Source organism: Pelophylax lessonae (assembly GCF_965119305.1).
Source record: "Pelophylax lessonae genome assembly, chromosome: 1".
In the NCBI taxonomy this organism is placed as follows: Eukaryota; Metazoa; Chordata; class Amphibia; order Anura; family Ranidae; genus Pelophylax; species Pelophylax lessonae.
In genome coordinates, this window is record NC_138768.1 from 20,526,024 (window position 1) to 20,548,826 (window position 22,803).

The 22,803-nt window shown below is 43.5% G+C and overlaps 1 pseudogene across 1 annotated transcript; it reads right to left on the minus strand.

Moving 5' to 3' along the window:
• Positions 1-14,225: 14,225 nt before the first annotated feature.
• On the minus strand, positions 14,226-15,492 carry LOC309551497 (RNA-binding motif protein, X chromosome-like; annotated as a pseudogene). The gene has a single exon. The product of its transcript is annotated as an RNA-binding motif protein, X chromosome-like (transcript).
• Positions 15,493-22,803: the final 7,311 nt, after the last annotated feature.

Here is a 22,803-nt window from a genome sequence, read left to right on the forward strand (position 1 = left end):
AATAATAATGGTAAACAGGACAAATAGAGAGGGTGAATCTCCTCAACGGGGGCACAGAAAGCTATAGAACGTAACAGGTATTCTAATTCCTCTCCACTTCATCCAAAACTAAGAAAAAACATTTTACCTTTAGTTATACTTTATGATGATTTTTACAAATGTTTGATGAAAAACCACAAAAATTTGAGGTGAAGTCAAATTTGACAAAATTCAAGCTTAGGATACAACTTTCTATCTGCTCCAGTAATTGGAGAAGAGAAGCCTGTTGGGTGTGGATTTTCTACTGGAAATAGTAAAGTGAGTTTTAGGAAGGGCGGAAGCTCCACTGTATGCATCAAAGTCTTCAGTCCTTTTACCCTCTTTTCTAATGGAATTAGTATAAGAAACATCTCTGTGTCCCAAGGCAAACCTTGCCTCCCTCTCAATGGATGCAGCAGAGGTATTTGCCATTGTACCAGAACAGGGGTCTCCAAACTTTCTAAACAAAGGGCCAGTTTATTGGGGGGCTGGACTGTGGCCAGTGGGAGTGGAAATTTTCCTGGCATCAGTGGGAGTGAACATCACCACATTTGGTATCAGTGGGAGGAATAGTGCCCCATCATTGGTATTATTGGGAGGAATAGTGCCCCGTCTTTGGTATTATTGGGAGGAATAGTGCCCCGTCTTTGGTATCATTGGGAGGAATAGTGCCCCGTCTTTGGTATTATTGGGAGGAACAGTACTCCATTGTTGGTGTCAGTGGGAGAAATGGTGCCCCATCATTGGTAATATTGGGAGGAATAGTGCCCCATGTTGGTGTCAGTGGGAGAAATGGTGCCCCATTGTTGGTGTCAGTGGGAGAAAAGGTGCCCCATGTTGGTGTCAGTGGGAGAAATGGTGACCCATTGTTGGTGTCAGTGGGAGAAATGGTGCCCCATTGTTGGTGTCAGTGGGAGAAAAGGTGCCCCATGTTGGTGTCAGTGGGAGAAATGGCGCCCCATTGTTGGTGTCAGTGGGAGAAAAGGTGCCCCATGTTGGTGTCAGTGGGAGAAATGGTGCCCCATTGTTGGTGTCAGTAGAAGGAATAGTGCTCCATTATTGGTGTCAGTGGGAGAAATGGTGCCCCATTGTTGGTGTCAGTGGGAGAAATGGTGACCCATTGTTGGTGTCAGTGGGAGAAATGGTGCCCCATTGTTGGTGTCAGTGGGAGAAAAGGTGCCCCATGTTGGTGTCAGTGGGAGAAATGGTGCCCCATTGTTGGTGTCAGTAGAAGGAATAGTGCTCCATTATTGGTGTCAGTGGGAGAAATGGTGCCCCATTGTTGGTGTCAGTGGGAGAAATGGTGACCCATTGTTGGTGTCAGTGGGATAAATGGTGCCCCATTGTTGGTGTCAGTGGGAGAAATGGTGCCCCATTGTTGGTGTCAGTGGGAGAAATGGTGCCCCATTGTTGGTGTCAGTAGAAGGAAGAGTGCTCCATTGTTGGTGTCATTGGGAGAAATGGTGCTCCATTGTTGGTGTCAGTGGGAGAAATGGTGCCCCATTGTTGGTGTCAGTGGGAGAAATGGTGCCCCATCATTGGTATCTTTGGAAGGAATAGTGCTCCATTGTTGGTGTCATTGGGAGGAATAGTGCCCCATCATTGGTATTATTGGGAGGAATAGTGCCCCATCATTGGTATCTTTGGAAGGAATAGTGCTCCATTGTTGGTGTCATTTGGAGGAATAGTGCCCCATTATTGGTATTATTGGGAGGAACAGTGGTCCATTTTTGGTGTCAGTGGGAGAAATGGTGCCCCATCATTGGTAATATTGGGAGGAATAGTGCCCCATGTTGGTGTCAATGGGAGAAATGGTGCCCCATTGTTGGTGTCAGTGGGAGAAAAGGTGCCCCATGTTGGTGTCAGTGTGAGAAATGGTGACCCATTGTTGGTGTCAGTGGGATAAATGGTGCCCCATTGTTGGTGTCAGCAGAAGGAATAGTGCTCCATTATTGGTGTCAGTGGGAGAAATGGTGACCCATTGTTGGTGTCAGTGGGATAAATGGTGCCCCATTGTTGGTGTCAGTGGGAGAAATGGTGCCCCATTGTTGGTGTCAGTGGGAGAAATGGTGCCCCATTGTTGGTGTCAGTGGGAGAAATGGTGCCCCATTGTTGGTGTCAGTAGAAGGAATAGTGCTCCATTGTTGGTGTCAGTGGGAGAAATGGTGCTCCATTGTTGCTGTCAGTGGGAGAAATGGTGCCCCATTGTTGGTGTCAGTGGGAGGAATAGTGCCCCATCATTGGTATTATTGGGAGGAATAGTGCCCCATCATTGGTATCTTTGGAAGGAATAGTGCTCCATTGTTGGTGTCATTGGGAGGAATAGTGCCCCATCATTGGTATTATTGGGAGGAATAGTGCCCCATCATTGGTATCTTTGGAAGGAATAGTGCTCCATTGTTGGTGTCATTTGGAGGAATAGTGCCCCATTATTGGTATTATTGGGAGGAACAGTGCTCCATTGTTGGTGTCAGAGGGAGAAATGGTGCCCCATCGTTAGTATCTTTGGGAGTAATAGTGCCCCATTGTTGTTGTCAGTGGGAGAAATGGTGCCCCATTGTTGGTGTCAGTGGGAGAAATGGTGCTCCATTGTTGGTGTCAGTGGGAGAAATGGTGCCCCATCGTTGGTATTATTGGGAGGAACAGTGCTCCATTGTTGGTGTCAGTGGGAGAAATGGTGCCCCATCGTTGGTATCTTTGGGAGGAATAGTGCCCCATTGTTGGTGTCAGTGGGAGAAATGGTGCCCCATTGTTGGTGTCAGTGGGAGAAATGGTGCTCGATTGTTGGTGTGAAAAACTAATTTATACCCGCGCTTATGGATACTCTAGTGAATCAATCAATTGTATCTTTGAATTATGTGAAAAATATATAAATAAATAAAAATTAGAAATATATAAAGAGTAGGGTTGAGCGGACACCTGGATGTCCGTGTTCGACGGGTTCGGCCGAACTTTAAAAAAAAGTCCGGGTCCGTGTCCCGGACTTTTACCGAACTTTTCCCGGACACCGAACCCCATTGAAGTCAATGGGGACCCGAACTTTAAGGCACTAAAATGGCTCTAAAACACCAAAGGAAAGGGCTAGAGTGCTGCAAATGGCAGCAAAACGTAGTTAAGAGCATGGCAAGTGCTCTGCAAACAAATGTGGATAGGGAAATAACTTAAAACAACAAAAAAAAACAGAAAAATAAAACAATGTTCTTCATCTCTGAAGGACGAGGCCCATATGGAGTAGGAGGGAGGTTGAGGTGGTGGTGGATGTGGCGGTGTCATAGGCGTGCGCACAGGGTGTGCCGGGTGTACCTGGGCACACCCTAATCACCTAGGGCACATAGCATTATCGCTCTGTTTGCCAGTGAGGAGATGGGAAAGATCTCCCTCGCACCTGCTCTGCTCTATTTCTCTTTGCCAGCAGGGAGAGTAATGTATCGGGGCCATGTACATGTAGGCAAACACATGCATGTGTATTTCAACTTTGGGGTGCACACCCTAATGCAATAGGCTGCGCACACCTATGGGCGGTGTAGGTGGAAGCGGCGGTGGAGGAGGACCAGGGCCGGATTAAGAGCATCATGGGCTTGGTGCTGAGGATTTTGAAGGGCCTTAAGGGCCGTGCCTTGCCATGCACCCAGAGGAGGAAGGGTGCAGCCATGCATGCCTAATTCAACATGGGATGCTGTCTCTGAAGCCCATAAACACATCCATGCATCGGCAACTGTCCCTCCTTGTCCGGCCTTCGCGCTGTGTGGGGAGGTTCTGAGGGTGCTGCCTGGGGAAGCGAGCATAGAAGCCAGACTTCTGTGTTTACAAGTGACAGAAGAGCGGTCACAGTGAATATGGCCAACCCGGGGCCTATATAAAGGTAGGGGCCTGGAGCTGCAGCTCCAATAGCCCCTACATTAATCTGGCCCTGAGGAGGAGGACGAGGTAGCCAACACTGCTTCTTTTCACAAATTTTAAATGAGGGTACACCCCAAAAGAGTGAGAAAGAGCAAAAATGGAACAATGGCTGGGTAAGGTCGGTATCCATTGCTATTCTGCACAAGGTACGGAAAAGTCCCGTGGGATCCATGCCTGGTTCATTTTAATGAACGTGAGCTTGTCCACATTGTCTCTGGACAGGCGGCTGCGCTTGTCTGTTATAACACCCCCAGCCGTGCTAAATACCCGTTCAGATAATACACTGGCTGCAGGGCACGCCAGCACCTCCAAGGCGTAAAGGGCAAGCTCAGGCCATGTGCCCAATTTGGAGACCCAGAAGTTGAAGGGGGCAGACCCCTCATTCACTACATGTAGGCGTGTGCACACATACTGCTCCACCATGTTGGTGAAATGCTGCCTCCTGCTAAGACGTTCCATCTGAGCTGCTGGTGCTGCTGTTTGTTGTGGCGTGCTGACAAAGCTTTTCCACATTTCGGCCATGCTAACCCTGCCTTCTGAGGTGCTGGCAGTGCCCTGGTTGAGTTGGCGACCTCCTCCTCCTCCTCCTCTGCCTTGTGCTTCCACTGTGGCCCCGCTGTCATATGGGAATGCCAGCAGCATGGCGTCTACCAGCGTGCGCTTGTACTCGCGCATCTTGCGATCGCGCTCCAGTGAGTGAATTAAGGACGGTACGTTGTCCTTGTAACGGGGATCCAGCAGCGTGGCCACCCAGTAATCAGCACAAGTTAGAATGTGGGCAACTCGGCGGTCGTTGTGGAGACACTGCAGCATGTAATCGCTCATGTGTGCCAGGCTGCCCAGAGGCGACGAAAGGCTGTCCTCTGTGGGAGGTGTATCGTCCGTGTGCTCTGTATCCCCCCAGCCACGCACCAGTGATGGCCATGAGCTGGCCTGGGTGCCACCCTGCTGTGAACATGGTTCCATCTCCTCCTCCAGCTCCTCATCCTCCTCATCCTCCAGAACTGTGCCCCTGCTGGACAATTGTGTCCCTGGCGTTTGTGTGTGCAGGAACCCACCCTCGGAGCCCCTTGCGAATGACTGCCCTGAAAGCCTTTGAAATGTTACCTCTTCATCCTCCTCCTCCTCCTCCTCCTCCTCCTCATCCTGTGCCACATCCTCTTCCATCATCGCCCGAATTGTTTTTTCAAGGAGGCATAGAAGTGGGATAGTTAAGCTGAGAACGGCGTCATTGCCACTGGCCATGTTGGTGGAGTACTCAAAACAGCGCAACAAGGCACAATATATGCAAATGTCAAATATGCAAACTATGCCGCAATTTAATGTTTTTTACACCAAAAGGGTGTGTATTGAATAGCGGAATAGGATAAAAAACTGTGTATCTCACACGTACAAACACAGACTAGGCCCGATTAAATTTTTTCCTACCCTAAAGGGAGGATGAGGAAGAGGAGTATGGAACAGGCAGCACCCTCAAATCTTCAGAAGTATGAGATGAACCCCAAAAACTTGGAAAGGTGGATCTCACACGTACCGACACAGACTATTCCGCAATTTAATTGAGCCCCAAAGGTTTTTATTGAATAGCGGAATAGGAAATATGATAAAAAAAAAGTGTATGTTTTTCACACGTACAGAAGCACACTAGGCCCCAATTACTATTGTTTGTACACCTAAAAGGATGGATGAGGAGGAGGAGGAGGAGTATAGAACAGGCAGCACCCTCAAAGCTTCAGAAGTATGAGATTGTGTTCACTGTACCCCACAAAGATTGTGTTCACTGTACCCCACAAAGATTGTGTTCACTGTACCCCACAAAGGTTTTGTTCACTGCACCCCACAAAGATTGTGTTCACTGTACCCCACAAAGGTTTTGTTCACTGCACCCCACAAAGATTGTGTTCACTGTACCCCACAAAGATTGTGTTCACTGCACCCCAAAAGGATTGTCTTCTCTGCACCCCACAAAGATTGTGTTCACTGTACCCCACAAAGGTTTTGTTCACTGCACCCCACAAAGATTGTGTTCACTGCACCCCACAAAGATTGTGTTCACTGTACCCCACAAAGGTTTTGTTCACTGCACCCCACAAAGATTGTGTTCACTGTACCCCACAAAGATTGTGTTCACTGCACTCCAAAAGGATTGTCTTCACTGCACCCCACAAAGATTGTGTTCACTGTACCCCACAAAGGTTTTGTTCACTGCACCCCACAAAGATTGTGTTCACTGTACCCCACAAAGGTTTTGTTCACTGCACCCCACAAAGATTGTGTTCACTGTACCCCCCAAAGATTTTGTTCACTGCACCCCACAAGGATTGTCTTCACTGCACCCCACAAGGATTGTCTTCACTGCACCCCACAAAGATTGTGTTCACTGTACCCCACAAAGGTTTTGTTCACTGCACCCCACAAAGATTGTGTTCACTGTACCCCCCAAAGATTTTGTTCACTGCACCCCACAAGGATTGTCTTCACTGCACCCCACAAGGATTGTCTTCACTGCACCCCACAAAGATTGTGTTCACTGCACCCCACAAAGGTTTTGTTCACTGCACCCCACAAAGATTGTGTTCACTGCACCCCAAAAAGATTGTGTTCACTGTACCCCACAAAGGTTTTGTTCACTGCACCCCACAAAGATTGTGTTCACTGTACCCCACAAAGATTGTGTTCACTGCACTCCAAAAGGATTGTCTTCACTGCACCCCACAAAGATTGTGTTCACTGTACCCCACAAAGGTTTTGTTCACTGCACCCCACAAAGATTGTGTTCACTGTACCCCCCAAAGATTTTGTTCACTGCACCCCACAAGGATTGTCTTCACTGCACCCCACAAGGATTGTCTTCACTGTACCCCACAAAGATTTTGTTCACTGCACCCCACAAAGATTTTGTTCACTGCACTCCAAAAGGATTGTCTTCACTGCACCCCACAAAGATTGTGTTCACTGTACCCCACAAAGGTTTTGTTCACTGCACCCCACAAAGATTGTGTTCACTGTACCCCACAAAGGTTTTGTTCACTGCACCCCACAAAGATTGTGTTCACTGTACCCCACAAAGATTGTGTTCACTGTACCCCACAAAGGTTTTGTTCACTGCACCCCACAAAGATTGTGTTCACTGTACCCCACAAAGGTTGTGTTCACTGCACCCCACAAAGGTTTTGTTCACTGCACCCCACAAAGATTGTGTTCACTGCACCCCACAAAGATTGTGTTCACTGTACCCCACAAAGGTTTTGTTCACTGCACCCCACAAAGATTGTGTTCACTGTACCCCACAAAGATTGTGTTCACTGCACTCCAAAAGGATTGTCTTCACTGCACCCCACAAAGATTGTGTTCACTGTACCCCACAAAGGTTTTGTTCACTGCACCCCACAAAGATTGTGTTCACTTTACCCCACAAAGGTTTTGTTCACTGCACCCCACAAAGATTGTGTTCACTGTACCCCCCAAAGATTTTGTTCACTGCACCCCACAAGGATTGTCTTCACTGCACCCCACAAAGATTGTGTTCACTGCACCCCACAAAGGTTTTGTTCACTGCACCCCACAAAGATTGTGTTCACTGTACCCCCCAAAGATTTTGTTCACTGCACCCCACAAGGATTGTCTTCTCTGCACCCCACAAAGATTGTGTTCACTGTACCCCCCAAAGATTTTGTTCACTGCACCCCACAAGGATTGTCTTCACTGCACCCCACAAGGATTGTCTTCACTGCACCCCACAAAGATTGTGTTCACTGTACCCCCACAAAGGTTTTGTTCACTGCACCCCACAAAGATTGTGTTCACTGTACCCCCCAAAGATTTTGTTCACTGCACTCCAAAAGGATTGTGTTCACTGCACCCCAAAAAGATTGTGTTCACTGCAGCCCACACACAGAAAAATGGATGTGGATCACTGACACCTGCCTATCTCCTATCCCACACCACACAGCAATATCGATTGTAGTTTGTAGAACACACTTTCCCTAAAATTCAGCAGACTCTGTCCCTAACAGGATTGAGAAGAGATCGTAGATCAGGAGAACTAAGTGCAGACCCCACCCCACACAGCAATATCGATTGTAGTTTGTAGAAGACACTGACCCTATAATTCAGCAGACTCTATCCCTAAAATGCCTACAACTCGCCCTGCCTAAACACTCCGACCTGTCCCTCAATTCTATCCGGACACAAATGTTTTTTTCCTGCCTATCTTTCCCTAATCAGCAGCCAGCACGTTGATGTGTGCTCTGTCCCTGATCTAAGCAGCATAATGACGCCGCTGCGGCTGCCTCGAACTTATAAAGACTTGGTCACATGCTTCAGACGGCCAATCACAGCTACTGAGACATTTGCAGGCATGGCTGGGATGGCTTAAGGCACACCAGTTAAACGATTGTTGATTGGCTGTTGAAAGCCCGCCATGAAAAGAGCGCCAAAGCATGCAAAACCCGGAAATAAAACGACCGAACACGGATTTTTACCCGAATATACAGTAAAGTGTCCGTGTTCGTGTTCGGGTAACAAAAATCCAATTATTCGGTACGAACACGAATAATACAGTCCGTGTTCGCTCAACACTAATAAAGAGAATGTGTATATAGAGTACAGCTGCTGCACACTAAGAAAATCTTAGACAGAATATTATACACAAAATTAAGCAGCGCTGGCACTCAAGTGATATATTATAATACTGTTTTCCAATTAAATATATATAAATAACACTCTAATAGTATGTGCTCTATTGTGTAAAAAATCCTCATAAAAAAATATTCATAATAAAACTACATTAGTAGAACGCAATCTAGTGATGATAAAGTGAAGTATATAAAAAAAGTCCATACAATAAATTAATTATACAATAGTGTCCTTATGGTGATCCATAATGACGTGCCGCTCCGTGCGTAGTCTTTGAAAATGCCGGAACTTACGGCGAAACGCGACGTATTTCCTGCTACGCACGGAGCGGCACATCATTTCCGGTTGGCTACTTCCTGCCCCGTGGAACGCACGCCGAGCGGCGTAACCACGAGGTTTTTTGTACATGCCCATATACTATCTTTATGCTGTGAGTATGTTTTTGACTTTGCAGCGAGATTAAACTGTATTTACATACTTCACTATGTACGGCCTTTTTTATTCCTAATGGTGGATGCGCAAGTGGACCCATGCATATATACTGAAAGGCGTATGGAGAATCTTGTATAAAGATCCTGGTGCCAAGGGCTTATGTGCAATATTATCAAGGCTTCCAAATATTGGCGAGTTGGTGAGTGGGGAACCGAGAGGGGCACCTATCACGTTTGGAGCACCTTATTGTATATCAGCACTGGAGCACTTTACTTTTGGATCACCATAAGGACACTATTGTATAATTAATTTATTGTATGGACTTTTTTTATATACTTCACTTTATCATCACTAGATTGCGTTCTACTAATGTAGTTTTATTATGAATATTTTTTATGAGGATTTTTTACACAATTGAGCACATACTATTAGAGTGTTATTTATATATATTTAATTGGAAAACAGTATTATAATATATCACTTGAGTGCCAGCGCTGCTTAATTTTGTGTATAATAAAATGCTCCATTGTTGGTGTCAACCATTTTTTCTTCAATCAGGTTCCACTTCTGCTGCTCCCTAGCTAATTTTTGCTTTGCTCTCCTTATTATCTAATTTAGGGGTCTTCAAACTATGGCCCTCCAGATGTTCAGGAGCTACAATTGCAATGCATCATGGAATATGTAGTTCAGCGATAGCTGGAGGGCCGAAGTTTGAGGATCCCTGATCTAACTATACCAGCACCAACTAAACTATGGTTGCTTTAAGCCTATCCTGTTATAGTGAAGGGATGGGTGCTCCAGCGTCCTCAGATTGTCAAAAGGCTTCATCGGACACTGTTGATAAAACTACAAATTTAACATAAATTCAAAACTTTGAATCCTGAAAAATCAAAGTTCAGCTGAATTTGAATCTCATCCTTAATATAAATATAGATTACAGTAATACTACACTTTACAAACTGGTGTTTTTCTTTGAGGATTTACACATTATTTATGTATTTTTATAAGAAATAACGTTTCCTATTATTTGTTGAGGTTCCACAGTCTCAATGCAATGAGAAGTGTCTTCCTGGATATCGGAAAGCCCCTAAAGAAGTGATTCACACATGCTGCTACAATTGTGTTCCATGTGACAAAGGAGAAATTTCCAACAGAACAGGTTAGAGTGTGTTATTTGTTAACCATCAAAAATCATAATCTTGCTGTAATGTATTTGAATTTAACCACTTTACTGCGGCAGGCAGCCGCTCCTGGGCAAAGCAACGTAGTACTATGTCACTCGCTCAGGAGACTCTAGGGGGCGAGCGCGCACTGCCGGCGGGGCACTCCCGCCCCCGCTCGTGAGTCAGGGAGCCAGCGCGTGTGACCGGCGGCTCCGATGTCCGCCGGCCACTCGCGATCTCCCGCAGCTGAGAGAGAAGGATGGACGGCCAATGTAAACACAACCATCTGTCATTCTCCCTGAAGTATTCACAGAGACTATGTGATCCTGCTATATAGGATCGCATGTCTCTGTGATTACTTCACAAGCCACGCCCCCTGACAGTTAGAATCACACCCCTAGGGACACATTTAACCCCTTGATCACCAGTACAGTTAACTCCTTCCCTGCCATTGTCATTTTTTACAGTAACAGTGCATATTTATAGCACTGATTACTGTAGTAATGTCCACTGGTAGCCCCAAAAGTGTCAAAAATATCAGTCATGGGTCCGATCTGTCCGCCGCAATGTTGCAGTCCCGCAAAAAAAAAAATCGCAAATCACCGCCATTACTAGTAAAAAAAAACAATAAAAATGATATAAATCTTTCCCGTAGTTAGTAAACGCAATAACTTTTGCGCAAACCAATCAAAATACGCTTATTGCGATTTTTTTTTACCAAAAATATGTAGCAGAAAACAAATTGGACTAAATTGTTAAAAAAATATACATACATACAATACATTACATTTTTTTTGAGAATTTCATATAAAAAAATGTGAAAAATATTATTTTTGTTTTTTCAAAATTGTCGCTCTTTTTTTGTTTATAGCGCAAAAAATAAAAATCGCACAGGTGATCAAATACCACCAAAAGAAAGCTCTGTTTGTGGGGAAAAAAGACATCAATTTAATTTGGGTAAAATGTCGCACGACTGCGTAATTGTCCGTTAAAGTCGCGCAGTACCTAAACGCAAAATAGGGCCTGGTCATTGAGCAGCCAAATCCTCCAGTCTGAAAGTGGTTAAAATTATATTTTTTATTTGATAGCAAATTATTTTAATGATAACTTTTTAAAGAGGTACAATGTACGTCACAACAGTGCTTTTTACAGTATATGAATTAAAAATAAATATAGAAGCAGTATAAAGTAAAATCAAGTGTTAATAAAACCCAGGAGCCTGCATTCACTATATCCGGTCTCCCACACTACACAGAACATGGAAATGCAATTGTTTTAGTAAATATAACCAGCTAAATACCTTTTCTCATCAGCAGTATATACAGTATCTCACAAAAGTGAGTACACCCCTCCCATTTCTGTAAATATTTTATTCTATCTTTTCATGTGACAACACTGAAGAAATGACAATTTGCTACAATGTAAAGTAGTGAGTGTACAGCTTGTATAATAGTGTAAATTTGCTGTCCCCTCAAAATAATTCAACACACCGCCATTAATGTCTAAACCGCTGGCAACAAAAGTGAGTACAACCCTAAGTGCAAAGTCCAAATTGGGCCCAAAGTGTTAATATTTTATGTGGTCACATTATTTTCCAGCACTGCCTTAACCCTCTTGGTTATAATAGTAATGACTGACTATATGTAAATGCTTTGAATGGATCCATAACCGGATTACACAAACTTATTATCACATAATTCAATTATATCAAACTTCTGTTATACTGACCAAATAGAAATGTGCTCAGAAGTCTGAAACATACAGTAGGGTCTATTTAACAATGTTTTTACTCAAAAATCACTCAACTTTCACCTAAGATTTCACCCATTTTCTAATAGAAGTTTGCTCACATTCTGCATATTTGTTCCAGTCAGAGACCCATAAAGCACCAAAATCATTGGACCAGAATTACATCCCATCTACAGCCAAAGTATTTCTCCAAGGACAGTTTTCTTTTTTAATAAAAAAAGGCTTCAGTGTAAAAATGTATCTTTTTTTATTTTCAGACAGTGAAATTTGCCATAAATGTCCCAATGAAGAGTGGCCGGACAAGAAAAAAATGACATGTGTTCCCAAGACACACGAGTTTCTGTCATATGAAAATGATGAGCTGGTTTTAGTTTTATCATCAGTAGCCATATTCCTTTGTGTTATAACTTTAGCCGTATTTCAAAGTCTCATTTGTTATTGGGATACACCCATTGTGAAAGCCAATAACCGGACTGTGAGCTTCATCCTCCTGACCTCCATTTTGCTGAGCTTCCTCTGTGTCTTCTTGTTCCTCGGACGTCCTGTGGATATAACCTGCATGCTGAGACAAAGTTTATTTGGAATCTTCTTCTCCATCGCTGTCTCTTCTGTTCTGGCCAAGACTATCATGGTCTACATTGCCTTTAAAGCCTCCAAACCCGGCAGTGTATGGACAAAGTGGGTGGGAGTAAAATCAGCCAATGTTGTAGTTCTGACCTGTTCCTCTGTCCAAGTTTTGATCTGTGTTATTTGGTTGTCATTGTCCCCTCCCTACCAAGAGTATGACATGCACTCCTATCCTGGGAAGATCATCATTCAGTGTAATGAAGGGTCAGTTATCGGGTTCTACTCTATGTTGGGTTATTTGGGGTTTCTGGCAGCTGTGAGTTTTGTTCTGGCTTTCATGGTGAGGACATTACCGGACAGTTTTAATGAAGCCAAATACATCACCTTCAGCATGCTGGTGTTCTGCAGTGTCTGGATTGCCATGATCCCGGCCTATCTGAGCACCAGAGGGAAATACATGGTGGCTGTGGAAATATTCGCCATACTGACCTCCAGTGCTGGAATATTGGGTTTTATATTTTTTCCAAAAGTGTATATTCTGATGGTTAAACCCTATCTCAACTCCAGAAATCATGTCCTGCAGACAAGCAGTTAATATAAAATATATGTTAACAATATTAAGTAAAATAGAGTAAATTATGAGTGTTGGGTAAAACATGTAATTTGTCTTTAATGTGACAGAAAGAACCATTTATAGAGAGCTGAGTGCACCTCACATCATTAAAATCACAATAATAAAATATAAATCTGGGCTAATTAACCAATACATGGCATAGAAATAGATGGTAAGGAAAATAAAGTGTCTGTATTTGCAGATTATATTATGCTCTATGTATCTAACCCAAGACAAACGCTGCCTACTATCCTAATGGAGCAAAAAAAAATATGGCGAGATTTCAAATTTAAAGGATAATGTAGAAAAGTCTGAAATATTTACCATCCCCATTTCCCAGGAGGAGTTTATGGCTCTTGACCTACTGTATGTACTTATTTGAATGGAAACACAGAGGCTTGAAATAGTTGGGTATAAAATTCTCTACCCAATAGTTCCAAAAAAAATCTTTCAATCGATCCTCTTTAAACATCTACAGATGGGTAAAAATATGGGTGTCTTATCCTCTAAAACCACTGAATATCATTTTGTGGACAAACCTATGGTGCGGGTCTTCCATCATCTCCCCAAGATTCATAAGGTAGAGTGTCCTTTGCAGGGACGACCTATTGTAGCTGGAATTGTCTCCTTATCGGAGCGTTTGGGAGAATGGGTATATCAACACCTTTAATCCAAAGACTACCTGGTTACATTAGGTACACCAGTACAGTTCTATCCCATATCACATTAGAGCGCTCTATTCTTCAATCCCTCACAGCACTGGACTGCAGGCAAATCAGTATCGCCTTCGGCATTACAGCTCTTATTCTCTAGAATTACAGGAGTTTATTCTATTGAGTGTTGAGTTCTTATTAACTCATCATTATTTTTTTTTTTTTGATGGTGTATACTATATCCATTGTTGTGGGGCATTGATGGGTGCCAGATTTTCACCATAAATGATGAACCTTTACATGGACTGGTGGGAGGAATGTTTTTTGTTCTTCCCCAGCAATTGTTTTGCTAGACAGATTGTTTTTAGTGAGACTTTACTTTAGAAAAAAGTTACAACACTAATACACAACTTAAACTACACATTGTACATTTCAGAGAAAAGCTAACAAAATCTGAAGATTAAGCATTTTAACTTCCTCAAACTTGGAGAAAACTTTTACAGGTAAAAAAAGTAAAGATAAATAAAAAGAAAAATAAACTCCTCTTAGTAGTCCGCTGGTGGTAAATGCAGAGCAAACGCCACTTTTACTTGTTACAGAATGTCTTTGGTCCATGTTTAATGATTTTTTGCTTTTAGTAGCTGCTTCTGCCACCTCCTCTATCAGATCTGCTTCCGCCTCTGCCGCCACCACGGGGAGCACCCCGACTTGAGCTGCTGTATGAATCACGTGGAGGTGGATAGCCTCTATCCATTGGAGGGGGCAGGCCACGATCTTGATGGCCAACTCTATCACATCCACTTGAGTACATATCATTTCTGCTGCTTGAGTAACTGTCTCTGCCTCCGTAGCCATCTCGAGAGCTGCCATAATCATCATAGCGACTGCTTCCACCATAAGATGGAGGGGGCCCTCTTGTAGGTGGGGCACTACGTGAGTTACCATAGGGCTCATAAGAGTCTCTGTAAGAACCGCCACTTGGATGATCTGAGTAATCATTATCGCGCCCCCCATAGCCATCACGATCACTATAACCTCTTGATCCATAATCATCACGGGAGCTTGAGTGACCATAATCCCAATGGGCATAATCTCGTTGAGGCAGTGCATAATCTCTTGAATCTCTGGAGCTGCCATAGTCTCTAGAATAACTATCATATCATATCCTCCCTGCGTGATGGCAGTGAATCTCTGCGGGGTGGCCCACCATAGCTGTCCCTTTCGTGTGACAGTGGAGCTCGTCCACTCATGCCACTGCTATAGATAGGGCCAGAAGGGGCAGATCTTTTAGGTGGAGGGCCACGGCTGCAAGGTGGAGGCCCTCTTTTCAGTGACATCCCACCTCTTGAAGAACCATAATCCCCTCCTCTGGACCCTCTAAGACCTCTAGGAGGGCCACGACTTCTTGGCGGAGGGGGTGGCCCACGCCTACTGCCCGCTCCAAAGGATGGCTTTGTGGCTTGCTTCACCTTGATTGGCTTTCCATCTAGTGCCTTTCCATTTAATACTCTTGCAGCGTCCTTAGCATCTGCAGGGCTCTCAAATGTGACAAAGGCAAACCCTCTGGATTTGTTTGTCTCACGGTCTTTCATTAAAAGTACTTCTACTATACCGCCATATTTGCCAAATACTCCTTCCAAAGCCTTCTCTGTAGTCTCTGTGTTCAAGCCACCAATGAACAGTTTTCCGGGGCGGTCTGCTTCCAACATTGTTATTTGATCTCTCTGCTCACTTCTCACGAACCGCTGCGCAACAAAATGACCGCTAGACAGATTGTTTGGTATGGTTGCTACATCGACGACCTCCTGATGGTGTGGGATGGTGACACTGTAGAATTGCATGAATTCTGTGAGTATCTTAAAGACAACCAGCTAAATCTATATTTTTCAATTGAACACAACTATTCTAGTATTAACTTTCTTGACATCACACTGCAGAGCGATTCTACCACAGGCAGCGTTTCAACATGTACTTACAGAAAATCATGCTCTGGCAATACAGCATTGTTTGCAGATAGTTGTCATCCATCCCATGCCATCAATGCCATCTCTTATGGGGAATTTATTTGAGCTAGACGTAATTGTTCAACAGATGAAGCCTTTAAACAGGAATGTAGATTCATCATTGCCTATAAAAGAGAGGGTGTAGCATTCCCAATATACATTTAAGGACTAGAAAGAGCTCCGATGAAGAATAGAGAGGAATTGCTAGTAGACACGTTCAGGAATAGAAAAGGCAATAGAGGTAAACCTCATACTATCAGAAACAATGTAACAGGCCAACCCATTACCTTTGTAACTACATTTTCTCAAGAATATTATCAAATAATTAAAATAAAAAAAAAAAGGAATTTGCCTTTATTATACACAGACAAAGGTTTAAATGGGATATCGCAAGCAGGCTGGCGCTTTTCCAGTCAAAGAGCACCCACGTTAGGAAATGCTTTAACACCTAATATTTTCTAATCCAAACAATGCCAGCCCACCTTGCTGGCATACCCTGGGAACTATCCTTTTAATATTAAGACTTGTAGGTACTGTTATTTGAGTGTGCCAGGCAAAAACTTTCACCATACAACAATATGTAAACTGTGGCACAATTTTTGTAGTTTTCTGATTAATTGTTATCATGCAATCTACAATATGTGGGCTGCACCACATGTCCCTTGAGAGCCCAAATAGGGGAACACTACTGTGACACAAGTTATTTAAATGTTAAAAATACTTCCATAGCAACACGCTACTTTAGGGAACGCCATCAGGGTGATCTTTCCTCATTTAATTTTAGAGGAAAAGAACGGCTGTCTCACTCACCTAGAGGAGGTGATAGGGAGAGAAGGTTACTGGGAAGAGAGGCATGGTGGGCTTTTACACTCAATTCTAGATTGCCTCAGGGGTTGAACCTGAGATTGGAATCTAGATCTGCACCTACAATACATCGTCTCTCTCCAGCATCTCTTCTGGTCTCTTTATACATTTTTTAATCACTCTCACTAATTTTTTATTGTTTAATTTTTCTCTATGTATACTATTATTGTGTAGTTTATGATGAACATTAGTGGCACACACATGAGACTCCCTAGTATATAATATATTTGATTTTGCCTTTTGTCAATTGTCTACAACCAATTAGGAGAATTGATGGGTGGAGCCTGTGATATGTAGAGCCTCTATATATTTCAAAGTTTTGTGTCTAAATGTAGTTATGATTAAGGCCTTATAGGCTGAAACCCATCAACGGATCTTATCAGCAGTTGGGTACTGTGGTTTTTGAATAAAGGTGAAGATTTTTTAAGAGCCACTACTGGTGTGCGGATCATCTTTCTATTTTTTTTTTTTAACAATCACGTTTATTGAGAACATGAAGTACAATACATCAAATAAAGTAAATGAGTCGGTAGCACAGGTACATACATGTCATACAGTGATGGAACAGTAGCATCTAACATCTTTAACAAACAAAAGAATGCAAAAGATGAGAACAGCATGTTGCGTAGGAAATCTAACACTGGAAAAGGCACAATAGTGCAACATCTTGCAACAAGCACATCAAAATACTATATGAACTTGGTCATAAACACAATGCGGCGATAGTTAGTTGCGGATAAAATAATCATGTAGTCCAGCCGACCCTTGTCACATACGAGACTAGGCACACACTATATACTCAAGTGTAATGAGTAAGCTGCGAAAATCAGGATTTGAATTTAGCTTGTAATAGGTCGCAGGAGCGACTAGAGATCAAGTAAGGTTGTAAATTAGTACTAGTTTGAAAATGTAATCTTTATTTGCATAAAAGATATAAATTAGTACTAGTAGTGGTACTGAACAGAGAGGGGAAGAGATGCAAAAAGCAGAGAAATTAGAAAAAGCAAGGAGGATGTAGAGGGTAGGCAGCCGACTCAGGGTGATCCAGGGAAATAGGATGCATATTGTGGGGTATTTTGGAAAGTAATCCATGCAGCCCATCCGGAATGAAAATTAGGGATTTTGTCTCTTGCCGTGGCACTCACCTTTTCCATTTCAAAAATTTCCATAACCTTCCTCAACCAATCAGAAATAGTGGGAACGGAGCTGGATTTCCAGAGTTGTGGGATTAGTGATCTGACTGCATTAATGAGGTGAATGAGCAAGGAGTTCTTGTATTTATGAAGCGGTGTGGAGTTTAGGTGCAGTAAGCAGAGTCCAGGAGAGAAGGGAATATCCTCACCGACAATAGCCGAACTCAGTGTCTGAACTTGTTGCCAAAATTTAGAAATAAGCGGACACGACCACCAAATATGGGTCATCGTGCCAGTTTCCCGACCGCATCTCCAACAGGTATCATCTGCATGCGGATACCAACGTTTTACTTTTTCAGGTGTGGCATACCAATGCGATAGGAGTTTATAAGCGGTTTCTTGCATTTTTGTACTCAGAGAGCACTTGTACGAAAGTAGGCAAGCTCACTTCCACTGTGCATCCAAAATATTAATGTTCAGCTAGGTATTCCATCTCTCCCTAAACCTGTCCTGCCCAGTGTCGTTATGTCGTTGTAGCCAGGCATAAATTTAGGGAAATGGTCTTATCGACCCGTTCTCCTAAGTGGCGTAGGTGTTCAAGGTCACTCAGCTGTCTGCAAAGTGAGGGTCGTCTTTTTTGTGAGGTAAGATAGCTACGAGCTTGGAAGTAAGACCAGTAAGGCATCTTTCTGGTCTGAGTCAGTGTCGTAAAGTCAGCAGCCTGTCTAAAGACCCCATGCACAAAACAGTCTTTGGCCAAAATGGGATCCACTGTGTTTTTTAGGAAATTAGGATTGTGCATTCCCGTCAGAAACTCCGGGTTGTCTGCTAATGGGGTAAGGGGACCTGGTGAAGAAGAAATATTATATTTTTGGGCAATGCTATGGAACATTTTCAGAGTGGGGCCAATTAGGGGATGCGTCATTAGCAATTTGGGACAATGTGACGGGGAATCCAGGGAGAGTGTGCCAGGGAAGCAGAGGAAAAGGAGTTTTCAATCCCCACCCAATCTTTGATATGAGCTTGACAGTTCCAATCTATAATCCTGGACAGGTGGACCGCCCAGTAGTAGTGTTTGAAGTTAGGTAAGCCCATCCCTCCAAAAGGATTTAGATTTGGTCATAGTGTCAAAATGTACTCGGGGTTGTTTACGATTCCAAATGAATTGAATCTGTAGTGAGCGCAGTTTTCTGAAAAAGCTTGAGGGTAAGGCAATGGGGAGGGCTTGTAGCAGGTAAAGGAGTTTTGGCAGAGTAACCATCTTGAGAATAGAGGCTCGGCCAAACCAGAAGAAATGTCTGGGCATCCAATCCTGTAACTCTCATGTGATGTTGGTAAGAAGTGGGAGATAATTATGTTCAAAAAGATTTTTGGGAAACTGGGTGAGTTTAACTCCCAAGTATTGTATGCTCGTCGAGTTCCATCTAAATGAGCAGTTCTGCTGAATGGCAGACGTCTGAGATGCGGGCAAGGTTAAGTTTAGGGCCTCTTATTTGTGATAGTTTATTAGCATATTGGACATATAACCATAAATTTCAAACATTGCCATGAGACTGGGAAGTGAAGTCAACGGAAGAGAGACATAAAATAATAAATTGTCTGCGTAGGCGGCAATCTTATGCTCCCTCCCATCCACTCTGATGCCCTTGATGGAAGAATGCAAGTTAATTGTCCGAATGAAAGGCTCCAGGGTTAAAATGAATAAAAGAGGTGACAGCGGACAACCCTGTCATGTGCCGTTGCGTAAATAGATCGGCTCAGACAGGCTGCCATTTATCTTAACAGAGGCTGAGGGGTTTGTATATAGTGCCATTATCCAAGCAAACATGTGGTCACCCATGCCCACGTGTCTACAGGTGGCAAACATGAAGCCCCATGTCACCCTGTCGAAGGCCTTCTCCGTGTCGGTGGACAGGAGAAGGCCCCCGACATCATCCAAATGGAACCTATGGATCAAGCTGATAGATTTCAAGACGTTGTCGCGAGCCTCACGCCCTGGCATGAAGTCCGCTTGTTCATATTAAATGTGGGAGCAGGGATTTGAGACGAGTGGCCAGGAGTTTAGCCAGTAGTTTGAGGTCCAGGTTCAGGAGGGAAATAGGCCTGTAATTGGCACATTCGGTGGGATCTTTATTGGGCTTGGGAATCACTGTGATGTGCGCATGCATTAACCTCCCTTCCCTGGCGGTATGATTCTTTTGGATTTTAGGTGCTGAAAGCGGTACCATTATTTTGCATGTAATTCTTGTGAATAAGCAGCCCAAACCAACTGTATACATTATATATATATATATAGATACAGATACATATATATATATATATATATATATACACAGTTGGTTTGGGCTGCTCATTCACAAGAATTATGTATATATATATGTATATACATAGTTACATAGTTACATAGTTAGTGAGGTTGAAAAAAGATATCAGTCCATCCAGTTCAACCTATGATGTGTTTGTGTGTTTGCTTTTAACCGTACATTGTATACCCCTGTATGTTGTGGTCTTTAAGGTGTCCATCTAATAGTTTTTTGAAACTATCAATGCTCCCTGCTGATACGACTGCTTGTGGAAGAGAATTCCACATCCTTACCGCTCTTACAGTGAAGAACCCCTTACGCACTTTAAGGTTAAACCGCCTTTCCTCAAGTTTTAGTGAGTGGCCACGTGTCTTATTGTATCTCCTTTCCCTGAATAGTTTGTTCCTTATGCTCGGGTCGCCAGTACAGTATTTGTACATTGATATCATATTCCCCCTCAATCGTCTCTTCTCCAGAGAGAATAGGTTCAGTGCTTGTAGTCTTTCCTCATAGCTGATGTCCTCCATTCCCCTAATTATTTTTGTTGCCCTTCTCTGGACTTTCTCCAGTTCCAACACATCCTTTCTGAGGACCGGTGCCCAGAACTGGACAGCATACTCCAGATGTGGCCGGACCAGAGTCTTGTAGAGCGGGAGAATAATCTCTTTATTTCTGGAGTGAATCCCCTTTTTTATACATCCCAGTATTCTGTTGGCTTTACTTGCAGCGGCTTGGCATTGCATGCCACTGCCAAGCCTGTTGTCTACCAGTACCCCCAAGTCCTTTTCCATCCTAGACTCACCCAGAGGTTCCCCCCCTAGTGAGTAGCTTGCTTTCTGGTTTCTGGCCCCCAAGTGCATTACTTTACATTTTTCAACATTAAATCTCATCTGCCATGTAGTTGCCCACCCCGTTATTTTGTTCAGGTCCGCTTGCAAGGTTTCCACATCCTGCATAGAAGATATTGGCATGCCTAATTTAGTATCATCTGCAAATACTGAGATTGTACTAGATATCCCCTCCTCACGATCATTTATGAATAAATTAAACAGGATTGGTCCCAGGACAGAACCCTGGGGGACCCCACTTTCCACACCCGCCCAATCCGAGTACTCCCGATTAATCACCACCCTCTGTACTCTCCCCTGGAGCCAGTTCTCTATCCAGGTACTCACCTTATGATCCATACCTACCTTCCTTAGTTTGAACAGTAAGCGTTTGTGGGGAACGGTGTCAAAGGCCTTTGCAAAGTCCAGATACACCACATCCACAGGCTTTCCTTTATCTAGGTGGCAGCTCACTTCATCGTAGAAGGTTAATAGATTGGTTTGGCACGAACGATTTTTCATGAATCAATGCTGATTACTACTAATAATACAGTTTTCATTACTAAAGTCTTGTATGTGGTCCCTTAACATCCCCTCCAAAATTTTGCAGACTACTGATGTTAGGCTGACCGGCCTATAGTTACCCGGGATATATCTCGGCCCCTTTTTAAATATTGGTATCACGTTGGCTTTTTTCCAATCAGCTGGCACCATACCCGTCTGTAAACTATCCTTAAAGATCAAGAATAATGGTCTGGCAATCACCTAGCTGAGCTCATTAAGAACCCTCGGGTGCAAGCCATCCGGTCCCGGTGATTTATTTATGTTAAGTTTCTCTAGTTTAGCTCTAAGTCTATCCTCTGTTAGCCATGGCGGCACTTCCTGAGGTGTATTATTTAGTTCGGCCTTACAAGCAAGGTTTGTGTAGCCCCCCGATTCCTTTGTGAAGACTGAAGAAAAGAAATTATTTAACACTTCCGCCTTTTCTCTGTCCTCAGTGGCCATTTTTCCTTTATCATCTTTTATGGGGCCAATGTGTTCTGGCCTCGCTTTCCTACTGTTTATATACTTAAAGAACTTCTTGGGGTTCTTTTTACTCTCCTCCGCTATATGTCTCTCGTGTTCTATTTTAGCCGCCCTGATTTCGTCTTTACATTTCTTATTACACTCTTTGTAATGCTTAAATGCTGCCAATGACCCCTCAGTCTTGTATTTTTTGAAGGCCTTTTCTTTAGCTCTAATATACATTTTTATGTTGGAGTTTAGCCACCCAGGGTTTAGTTTTGCTCTTTTAAATGTATTTCCCTGTGGAATGCACTGGCCCACCCCCTTGTTAAATATGCTCTTGAAGCACTCCCATTTTTCCTCCGTGTTCTTTGTTCCCAGGGTTCTATCCCATTTGATATTTTCTAGCAGCGAGCGCAGTTTAGGGAAATTGGCTCTTTTGAAATTCAGCGTCCTTATATTACCCTTGTGTTTCCTATTACTGTAATTAATATTGAAACCAATTGACCTATGGTCACTGTTCCCTAAGTTTTCCCGTATTTCTATATCCGTGAGCAGGTCTGTATTGTTGGTAATCAGTAGGTCCAGTACCGCATTGTTTCTTGTCGGTGCATTCACCATCTGACCCATGAAATTGTCCTGCAAAACATTTAGGAACTGCCGAGCCTTGGCTGAGTACGCGGTTCCTTCTGCCCAGTCTATATCCGGATAATTAAAGTCCCCCATTATAATGACATTTCCCATCCTTGCTGCCAATCCTATCTGTAACATGAGGTCCGCCTCACCCTCCTCCCTCTGGTTGGGGGGCCTATAGCATACGCCCAATATTACCTTCCCCACCGTGCCTACCCTTTGAAGCTCTACCCATAGGGATTCTGCCTCGTCCTTAGCTCCATTATAAATATCATCCCTCATATTTACCTGTATACTGGTCT